Raw genomic sequence first — 11,593 nt, 5'->3', positions numbered from 1 at the left:
GACTTTCCTCTTGTCCCACTATCATGCTCAGTCTTCATTTGGGTTTCAGTAATTCCTCTTGGTTACATTACCCTTGATCACACCCTACCAAGCCTACTACACCCTGCTCACCACCGATTTGGATCACTTGTTGTTCCCTTGTCCCTTGGCTTGTTAACACTACTACCTTTCCCCCCACCTCCCCTTCTCCCATGTACCCCGAGAGCTGCCGTTCCTGTTGTTTTCTCCTCCAGATTGTTCATCCAGCCTATCTTATTTAGACAGACCTGTGGACATAATAACATGCACAAAAACAAGAGAGAGCAAAACCAAGCAACAATATACAACAAAACAACGGCAGCAAATGCCACAGTTCTAATGTCTCAGTTCTTCTTCAGGTTGGCTTCTTCATTCCAGATTTCACCTGCATATAAGACAACTGGAATCTTTGACAACTTCAACCTTTTCTCCATTTATTATGATGCTGTCTATTGGTCCAGTTGTAAGAATATCTCCATTTATTAAGGTATTATCTATTAGTCCAGTTATAAGAGTTTTGTTTTGCTAACACTGATTTATGATCCACACCAAAGGCTGTAGTTTTTCATCTTCATCAGTGAGTGCCTCAAGTCCTCCTTGCTGGCAGCAAGCCTGTGTATCACAGCTTGTTCACGGACCTCCACCAACCCTGTTGCCTCCTCCTTCTTCATACAGTCCAGTGTCTGTATGAAGATTATTACTCAGCATACTTTGATTGAATAAGTATGGTGGAAGGATACAACCTTGATACACCTTTCTTGAACTTGAGCCACACAGAAGAGCATCCCTTTGTTCTCTCTGAATGACTGACTCTTGGTCTATGTCCAGGTTCCACATGAGCAAAACGAGGTGCTCTGAATTTTCATTCTTCACAATAGGATCCACAGTTCGCTATAATCCACACAGGTGAATGCCTTTGCACAGGTAATAAAACATGAACAAGCATGTGTCTGGTATTCTCTCCGTTTAGTCAAGATCAACAATAATACTTCTCCTTCTACTTACTATTCTGAATCATGCTTAAATTACTATCACTTCTTTGGCAATGTACTGCTTAAACCATTTTTATTTATCTACAACAAATTTGACATGCATGTGATATGAATGGTTCCTAATATGGTCATTATTATAATAATGATATCATGTCCATTAATGTATAAATTATTATTGTTAATCATTTTTATACTATGCTCGCCACCTTTCTTTGGAATGTGTACAAATATGGAACTCTTCCTGTAAGATTGCCAGGTAATTGTATCTAAATTTCTTGACATTGATTAATGAATTATTCAAGGACTGCACCAGTGTGTGGAAATACTTCTATTGGTGTTGTTACAATTCCTGGACCCTTCTTTTGGCTAATGTCTTTAATAGACCTTGGACTTCTTCTTTCAATACCATTGGGTCTTGATCATATGACACTTTTTCAAATGACTGAATGTCAACTAATTGTTTTGGTACAGTGACTCTGTGTAATATTTCCATATTATTTTGATACTTTCTGTATCATTCAGTATTTTGCTCCTAATTTTTCCCCAAGATTTCAATGCATGGATAACCTTTTTCTTCCTTTCTTTCTGTTTGGAAAGAAAGCATGTTGAGCATGTTCTTCCTTTTGGGGGTTCAAATTCCACATCTCTGTACATGTCATCTTTTGTTTTCAGAAGCTGCCCTTTGAATTTTCTTCTGTGTAAGTATTTTGCTTCACTATTTCTTCCATTTGCTGTAACTACGTACAAGAGCAAGTGTTGGAGTCTCTTTAACATTCACTTTCATATTTTCTCTATCTTTTTAATAATCTTTGTTTTCTTCATGTATGGCATTCTTGATTAAACAAAGAAAGGAATGGAGGGAGGGAGGGAGGGAGAGTTGGTGGGGAGAGAGAGAGAGAACATATTGCCATCAAATTATTTCTGAATCATAGACACCCTACACAGAAGACTTGGTGGCAAGGTCAGGGTCCTCAAACTTTTTAAACAGGAGTCCAGTTCACTGCCCCTCAGACACGTTGGAGGGTCGGACTAGAGTTAAAAACAACAACAAAAAAAACTATAAACAAATTCCTATGCACACTGCACTTATCTTATTTTGAAGTAAAAAAACAAACAGGGCAAAAACACCAGGCAGACTGGATAAATGTCCTAGACGGGCCGCATGTGGCCCGTGGGCCGTAGTTTGAGGACACCTGCTTAGGTGCTCCAATTGAGGAAAAAATGAGGCTGTCTGATCCCAGAAGTTTGGCAATCTCCGAAACCAACCAGGGCAGTTGTATTCTGTCCTGTAGGATTACTATGAGTCCACATTATTGATATCACCCCACAATTTAACTGGTCTTTGGTCATCAGTGTTCATTCTGTCCAGTCTGCTCTTGAGATTGTCTTTAAACTCAGATGAGATATATACTCAAGGTTGAATTTTGGCTCTCAGAGATAGGTTTGTTATAACTTTGTTCAGCTTCAACTCGAACTTTAAAGTGATCAATTGATAACCCGTCCCACACTCAGGTCCTGGCTAGGTTTTGGCTGAGGAATTGAGCTTACCCACATCTCTTGTGACAGATGTAGTCAATTCGATTTCTGTGTACTCCATTTAATGGTGGAATAGCCGCCATTTATGTTGCTGACAAAAGGTATTGCCACACAGAAGTTGCGCAGCTTGCAACATTTTTTCCAGCTTGGTTTCTATCACCAAAGCCACATTTTCCAAACACTGACATCTTCTCTCCAAATTTCACATTCTTATTATTCACCAGGAATCATCAGTGCACCTTGACTGCATCAATTTCAGACCAAAATAGTAACTTTCGTCACCATTGGCATTGTTGTTTGGAGCACATAACTGAATAGACATATTAAGTGGCTGTTTTTTGTAGATGTATGAATATTATCCTATGATAGACAACATTATCCTTGAGAGATCATGAACTACTCTTTTTGAAGATAAATGCAGCACTACTGCACTTGAATCTTTCATTCCCTGCATAGTAAATCGCATGGCTGTCCAACTCAAAAGGGCCAAAGCCAGTCCACTTCAGCTCTGTAAGCCAGGTATCTTGATCTTTGTATGTTCCATTTCATACAGTCTATGTTTTGATTATTAATGGGTAGCTGTAGCTGTTTCTACTCACTTTGATCTATCATATGCTCTATCAGTAAATTACTGTCCCAAAGCTTTACTCCATCCATGTCATTATTGTCAACTCTACTTTGCTGACACGGCTCTCCCATAGCTACAGTTTGAATGCCTTCCCACCTGAAAGGTTCTCTTCCAGCCACATGCCAGACAATGGTCTATCACTATTCATATTTCCAGTGACCAAACCTGCAGAAGTGAACTACCTGTTCCATCTCTGTAGTCTGTTTTTATCCTGAAAACTCCAGGGAAACCTGCAAGCTCCAGTGTCCACCATGGGTGAACCTGTTTATATTGGAAATACCAGTGGCATAATTTTCAATATTACTGACAGCATGAAAGCCATCACAGTAAGATAAACTGACAAGAGAGTGGTGGATATTACTGCTATGTGTAGCCCATTAGCAAGGCTGTGTCCAAGACCATGAGCTCATTGGTAAAATTTTAGATCGAACACATTAAACAACAAGGAATAGAACAAAGAAAACCAAGGAATGTCTCGTAATGCTGAGTTCAGATATGCAACACACTGCTGTCTCTGGAGATGTCCTTCTGCTGGCTAAGCCTCTTGCGCCTGACATGAAATAAACATTGCCAAATGCAAGCTTGATTCCAGCAGGAAAAATTAAGATATGGTAGCCCCAGTTATTTACTACAACTGTGCAACCATCCAGATCCATGCCTACCTAGCAATGCACACAGAGAATGCCCTTAGGCTTTTCACCCAACCTCACACTTTGGGCTCAGCACATTAACAAAACTGACAGGTACCAGAGTAAAAATGCCTAAAGAGAGACCGCATGAAAAAGAAGGTGGAAGATGACCTGGACTAGATTCCATTCTGCTTTCTATTTATGTAAACTCTGACTTACACCAAATAGATCAGAAGCTCTTTGACAGGAGCAACAATTGCCATTCCTTTCGACCCTCATTTATTGAAATGGTTCCTCTTATATGGTCAATTAGTATTTAGCCAACAGAATGTAATATTGTGTTTGTTATCCAGTGATACATAACAAAGTACCCTAAAATTTAGCACCTTAAAATAATAAGTATTTATTATCTCACAATTTCTGTTAATCCAGAATGTGGCACTAGCTAAGCTGGCGGGTCAGACTCAGGATCTCTTACAAGGGTGCAAAGTGTTGGCTGGGGCAACAGTCACATTATGGCTATGTTTGGAGAGAGATTCACGTTCAAGTGCATTCACTTGGTGTCAGTAGGTCTCAGAACACCTCATGTCAAACGCATTCAGGTGGCCTCTTGACCAAGATGTATTATAACTTGGCCTCAGGCTCTTCAAGAACAAACAGTCCAAGAGAGAATTCAATAAACACCTCAGTGTCAAGGTACTATTGTTCATAAATGAATCACGAATATAACAATTTATAATTTCTGTCATAATCTTTTTATTAGAAGTGAGTCAGTAACTCCAGTGCACACTTAAGAGTAAGAGAGTAAACAAGGGTATGGATAGTGAAGTATGAGCATCATTGTGGCCTCTTTTAGAGACTGCCAACGAAATCAGCAAAGAACTTGGGGAATAGAGAATACTATCTATCTGAATCACACCAGGCAGGTTCACTAACATATTAAGAAGCAGCTAACAGATTGAGAAAAGTCCATTCTTTTGGAGGCAGTGAGTTTGCAGAATGCTACAAGATGTGACTGCACTTCGTGAACTCTTAAATTCTTTAGTAAAATCATCCTAACCTTAGCTAGGGACCGTGCGTGTGAGTGTGTGTGTGTGTGTGTGTGTGTGTGTGTGTGTGTGTGTGTGAGAATTGATGACACTACTGGACTTTGTCCATATCCTGGCAGCTGCATGATATCTCCAAGTAGAATATGTCAGAGGATATAGGGACACAGGCACAGAAAGAATGAATGGGCATCTCCCAGGAACTCACAGAAATTTGAGGGAGATGCAGAGACTAATTAAAGTTTGGAATTAAAACCTCAGTCTATTGTAACTGGACCTGAGATTCAGAGCCTTCTCAGGGTAACATTAATTTGTGAAATGTTATTTGATTGTTCTCTCCTTCCTCCTGATACTTGGAGAGAGACACCATGATGGAACGGACGATGTTTTATTAACCAGTATGTCTCAGGCCTTAGAACTGTGTCTAGTGCAGTACAGCTGCTCAACTTCATTGGTGGACTGAAAGAAGGAAGGAAAGACTGTATTTATACAACGTGTCCCACTTTTGTAGCGATCTACTGCACTCTTGAGGAATTCCTTGAAGACTGTCTCAATCACTTGTCGTGTTTTGTGTCACCTATCCTGGCAAAATGCACAGAAGCTTGAGAAGGACGTGGTATAAGCGCTTTGCTGAAAAAGATGATTTGCAGCCCATACAGCCTCTCACAATTAAAACTATTACACAAAGAAACAAATGGTGCGAGGTGATGGAGAGTAAAAGCAGAAAGGACAATGAGTAACCTACCCTATTAGTAAAACAGAGTAGGTCCTGTTATGAGACAAGACCACTACATCCTTAGTTTTCATAAACAATCATAATAGAGAGTCCAATTTTTAGGAAAAACATTCAACTCTCAGTGAAATTGACTGTGGCTTTCAAAGCTCCTTCTTATCTCTTCTCTTTGCTGCCCCCCTTCCTCCTCTCCCCTCCTTCACTCTTTGCCTGCCTCCCTCTGTTCAATTTCTCTTTCCTTACTCTCTCTTTCCACCCTTAGGAATCTGTCACCATTACATTTTCATTGTCCAAGCTCAAACGAGTTTCTGTAGCTCTTGGCATGTTGTATAGAAAGAAATATTATTAAAGTCATATGATCCTTAGTGGCAAAGGTCATCTGTTATTATTTTAGGGAAATTTTCATTAAGTCTCTTATCTCCCAAAAGGCTGTTCATATCATAAACAATATGGTTATGTGTGCTCCACACTAGATGGCAAACTGTACGAGGGAAGGAAGTATATTTGTCTAATCTCTAATGCAAGCGCCATAGCTCCAGAGTTCCTAGAGTACAGTAGGTTCTTAATAAATATTCATCAAATGGCTGTTTAATGAATTGGCATCATTTTCAAAGCCTCATTATAAACAGGATATGAATTTTCATTCTCTTGTGCCCTGATTTAATAGGCCTGGGTTCCTTTAATAAATCATGCATTGCATAATAAGCCTGTCACTAAAGACAAAGACACATCATATCCTGTTTGCTTCCTTTCAAGCCATTGATACTTCTGCATTTCAACAATTGTGATACTAACAATGGACCTTCCACTAAAATTTCAGTGGAACCTAGAATTAATTTTTGGAGGGAAAAAGCTAGAATAAAAAAGGACTTTTTCTCTGGCGTGCATTTTATATTAAAGGATGAAAGGTCTTAGCTTCTTCTACATCCCTTCCTTCCATAAGTAAATGTATGAAATACTTCTAGTGTTCCTTCTCGTATCCTCGCCATCTGTTTGGTTTTTTTAATATTCCCTACTAGGTGGAAGTGTACACAGCAAATTAGATAGAAATTCAAGAATTTATTCAAAAAATGGTCTGTGCCATTGGTTACAGTTGCTGCGATCTTAGCACTCTCACCATTTCCACACTGCTCCCCTCTTTCCAGCCACCCAGTTTCCCTGCCTCGCTTTGTCTTTTGGTAAATGTGGACACTTTAGTCATGTGTCATCGATTGGTTAAAAGAATACATCCCACATCTACTTACAGACAACTGGTCTTTGACAAAAAAACCAAAGAACATTAGATAGAAAAGAGGTAGTCTCTTCCACAGCAGTGAGACAAAACGTGATCTCCAGCTATTTTCGATCTCCAGGATATTGAAACACCCCATATATATAAAAATAAACTCAAAATGGATCAAAGACTACATGTCAACCCCTGAACTGAAAGGGTAATCAGGGAAAAATAGGCACTTAAGGGCCCTGTTATAGGGCATAGATATACTATCACACACACAATAATGGCCTACCAAATATCAGACATTTATGTGCATCGAAAGATTTTATCCAAAGGATAAAAAGAGAGCCCACAGACCTGGGGGAACATATTTAGCAATAATACAACAGACAAAGGACTCATTTCTAAAATCTTTAGAAAATTGCAATACCTCAATTAAAAAAATGATTAACAATTTAAAACGAGGGCAAAGAACATGAACAGACAGCTCACCAATAATGAGATCCAAAGGGCTAACAAACATATGCAAAAAATGCTCACAATTATTAGCCATCCAGGAGACGCAAATCCAAACAACAATGAGCTATCACCTTACACCAACAATGAGAGTTCAATTTTTTAAAAAAGCTGTAGATGGTGTAGAGAGATTGAAACCTTCTACTGCTGTGGGGCCTGTACCTCTGTATATGTGAGGTGATCACCTGATTTTCCATTTCTGCCCTAGATCTTTTCTGAAAGAGAGATCTACAGGAGAGTACCAAGTTCTCAGACAACTCCAGGCTAGAAGGAAGATGATACCCCATGGAAAAACTTTTGAAAATGAGGAATGAAGTGTAAAACATCTTGAAAGTAGCAAGAGAGGAGTGAAACATCTCATATAAGGAACTCTCAAAAAAATTATATATGATTTTCTCATCTAAAAACAAAACTTGGTCACCCCAAAGCAGTGAGATGGCATAGTTAGAGAAAAAAAAAATGCATCAACTGATAATTCTATAGTTGGCAAAACTGCCCTTCAAGAATGAAGGAAAATGCTGACTTCATATACAGCAAAGCTGTGGGGGTCAGATGATGAGGCCTGCCCTACGTGAAATGCCGATTGGAGAGAGGTGATTGATACCACCAGTGTCCCTAGACTGTACACATGAGGATGCTATACTGGCACCTGATGAGTTAGTATGGCTTTACAGTATTTTTTTAAAACTATGCAGTCACTCAAAGCTGTATGTCGTCAAAAAAATCTCCAGGAAAGATAACATTGTGGGCAAATAGCGATTCACTTTCATGACGGTTTAGCTTTGTAACTGTAACTGTCGTGTCCTACTTGACAAACAGCAACCGGATAAAGATACATCACTTGACATATTTGGCATGTCAACGAGAATTTATCATAACTGTAGCGTACATCTAAGGAACCATACAGGAAACAAGTTTGTATATGTTATTAAAGTTGGAATAAACTTAAACGAGGTCATTCTGAATTTAGGATGTAAAATGCAATCCTCGGAAAAACTTCAATAAAAAATGCTTTCAAATATGCACAAAAGAAAAGAAGAATGAGCTCAAAATGTTCTCTAAAAAAAAAAAAATCAACTAAGAACTGATGACAAGGATCCATATCTGACCTCCTCGCTGGGGGACGGACAACAGAAAAGTGGGTGAAGGGGGATGTCGGACAGTGTAAGATATGACAAAATAATAATAATTTATAAATTATCAAGGGTTCATGAGGGAGGGGGGAGCGGTGAGGGAGACGGAAAAATGAGGAGCTGATGCCAAGGACTCAAGCAGAAAGCAAATGCTTTGAGAATGAGGAGGGCAACAAATGTACAAATGTGCCTGACACAATGGATGGATGTATGGATTGTGATAAGAGTTGTATGAGACCCCAATAATATATTTTAAAAAAAGAAAGTAAACAGATAAAAGAAAGGCAATTAAAAAAATCAACTAAATGCACACACAAATAGATAAATGGCAGAAATAAGTCTGCAAAACCACACTGAGATACCATTTTGCTCCCCCTATGAGGGATATTATCAAAAAAGTGAAAAGTAACAAGTGTGGAGGAGGCTGTGGCAAAAGTGGAACCCTCATCCATTGCTGGTTGGAAATGGAAGTAGCTGCTGGTTTGGCTGCTGGGAAAACAATGGGTAGCTCCTCAAGAAGTTAAAGATAGAATGACCATATGGTCCAGCAATTCTGTGTTAATTACATACCCAACAGCATCCAAAGCAGAATGCAAACAAAAACCTGGACACCAATGTTCACTGCTGTACTACCTACCACCCATAGCTGAAAGGAGGAGAGCGCCTACGGCTATCCATAGATAAATGGGTTCACAACACTCATAAACACATGCAATGGTGCACTACACAGTTTTAAGGGAAATGAATTCCTGATAGAGAATAGAAAATGGTTGGGAAAGTGCTGAATGAGTGAGACACACAATATCTAATCTTGCATGAGCTCTCTTTCATGACTCAGCAAGAATAGGCAAATGAACAGGCCTCCAGGTGACACAATGGTAAAGCACCCAGCTGCTAACCCCAAACTGTCATCTGAAACTCCAGAGCCCCTGAAAGGGGGAAGGCGGTGGCAGTCTGCTTCCTTAAAGATTTCTAGCTTCAGAAGCCCTTGGGGCTTAGTGGGTCTCTATGAATCACAAGTCAGCGATGGGTTTGGTCTGGCTTGGTTAGGAAAGGGGGAAATGGGACTTACTGCTTAAAAAGCTCTGAGTGTCTGCTTAGTGTGTTTCAAAAGACATGTGAGAATAGAGACTGGTGATGGTTGCACTGGATGGTGAATGTAATTAAACCAGCTGACCTTGAGCCCAACTCAACTCATAGGAGCCCGTAGGACAGAGCAGGACTGCTCCAGAATTTCCAAAACTGTCATCTGCTGCATCTTTCTTTCACACAGCAAATAGTGGATTCAAACCATCCACTCCTCAGTGAGCAGCAGAGACCCTCACAAATGTGCCAACTGAGCTCCCTGGTAATTGTGAGTAGTGTCTCATTCAAATGTGCCTTAAAAATTATTAAATTTGTTGCATTTCGTTATATTTTCCCACAATAAAAAATGTCAACCATACATTTTCATTATAGTTTTACAACTGCTAAAAGGCTCAGGGCCTCGTATTTGGAATGCTTTGTGGTTGTATGCATTTAGCTGATTCTGACTCGCAGACACTGTACGTCAGGTTCGACATGCCCTTTGGAGTCCCCTCGGCTGAAATCTTCGTGTGAGAAGATCGCCAGGTCCTTTCTTCCCTGGAGCTGCTGGTGAGTTCAAACAGAGAAACGCCCCACAAGCAGCTGAGCGCTTAACCGAAACACCACTAGGGTTTCCTCGTGTTTCTAGTAGGTGATGATAAAGATTTATTCTTTTTGACAGGTGGGACATGTTGGGGGCAAAAGAATAATTCTGAATTTATAATTCTACTAAATAGTGGTCCATTTATTTATTTCCTTCCATCCCATTTACCAAGGTCTATATGATTGTAGAGTGGGAACGTGGCTACATCGTATAATTATGAAAGGTGAAGCTTTGGGTTATTATTTTCTACTAGAGTTGAATATTGGTTTCATTTCTTCTTATCTGTGTGGCAAGGATGAAGACACTTTGTCTCTCTATACCTTGGGTTATTCACCTGCATAATGGAGACAACAGTAGTGTGTATTTAACCTAGGATAAGATGCTGTTGTGTTATTACGTACTAGCAAGTTGATTCTGACCCACAGCGACCTTTGAATAACTGAATAAAACACTGTCTAGTCTGGCACCATCCTCACAATTATTGTTACATTTTCGATGGCCCTCTACTTAGAATATTATAATAGAAATTAATTAAGGAAGTGAGAGCAACACTTAATCAAGTTGCCTTCATTGCTTTACTTAGCAATAGATTTGAAGTTAATGTCAGAGACTGTGAAATTAATATTCATTTCTAAAGGAGGCCCATCTTAGAATTGGAATATTGCAAAATCTCTTATTTTTCTATTGCAGAAAAGATGTGATCACTGGCCTCATGTTTTTCAAATTCTAAAGGATTTGTGAAATGGTGATGTCTACAAATAAAATCTTTTGAGTCACGCTGCGTATATGACTTCTAACTGGATCTCCCTATTCACTGTGTGCCAGCAGGCCAAACATGTAATATCAGAAAAAAAAATTCCAATAATGTTGAGGAGATGAAGTTAAATGGAGCAGACTGAAGATGATTTTTCTTGGCACAGTGTAGATTTTCAGATGAGAAATTAGAAATGCACCAAGATGACCCCAAGCAGGAAAACACATAGGGAACTGATGTGGAATGAGCCAACAGACCCCGGAACATCAAATCTGAAATTCCTGACAAAATGGCATCAGGCGTGAAGTTATATTCTGGAGAGGGGATGGCACCAAATATGCCTTGACAGTCCATCTGGTAAATGTGAATGTCAGTGAGTGGTCTAGTTCCCAATGAGTGGCACGTTAACATCTCAATAAAATAAGAATGCAGGTCGAGTGTCAATCATTCTAGCCCTTCTCAGTTTCCAAGAGACTTTTCTTAGCTGTAAAAGCATGAGAAATGTGTTCTCCTTCTGAATAGATGAAAATATTAGAGCATAAAGTCACACACACAACTCAGAATGCTATCAATAAACTAATTATCCATGGAAAATAGAACCTGCAAATATTGGATGGCTGTTTGAAAAATGTACACAATCATAGCCTTCTCTGTTATTTTTCTTTCTTAGTCTATGATAGACCCAGAGACAACTCAATAGCTATGACCAATCTCTGTTTCCCT

The sequence above is a fragment of the Echinops telfairi genome, unplaced genomic scaffold (genome assembly GCF_000313985.2).
Source record: "Echinops telfairi isolate 266 unplaced genomic scaffold, ASM31398v2 ScPeMD7_2291;HRSCAF=2852, whole genome shotgun sequence".
Taxonomy (NCBI): Eukaryota; Metazoa; Chordata; class Mammalia; order Afrosoricida; family Tenrecidae; genus Echinops; species Echinops telfairi.
The sequence above is the reverse complement of the archived record's forward strand: the minus strand, read 5'-3'. Positions refer to the sequence as shown.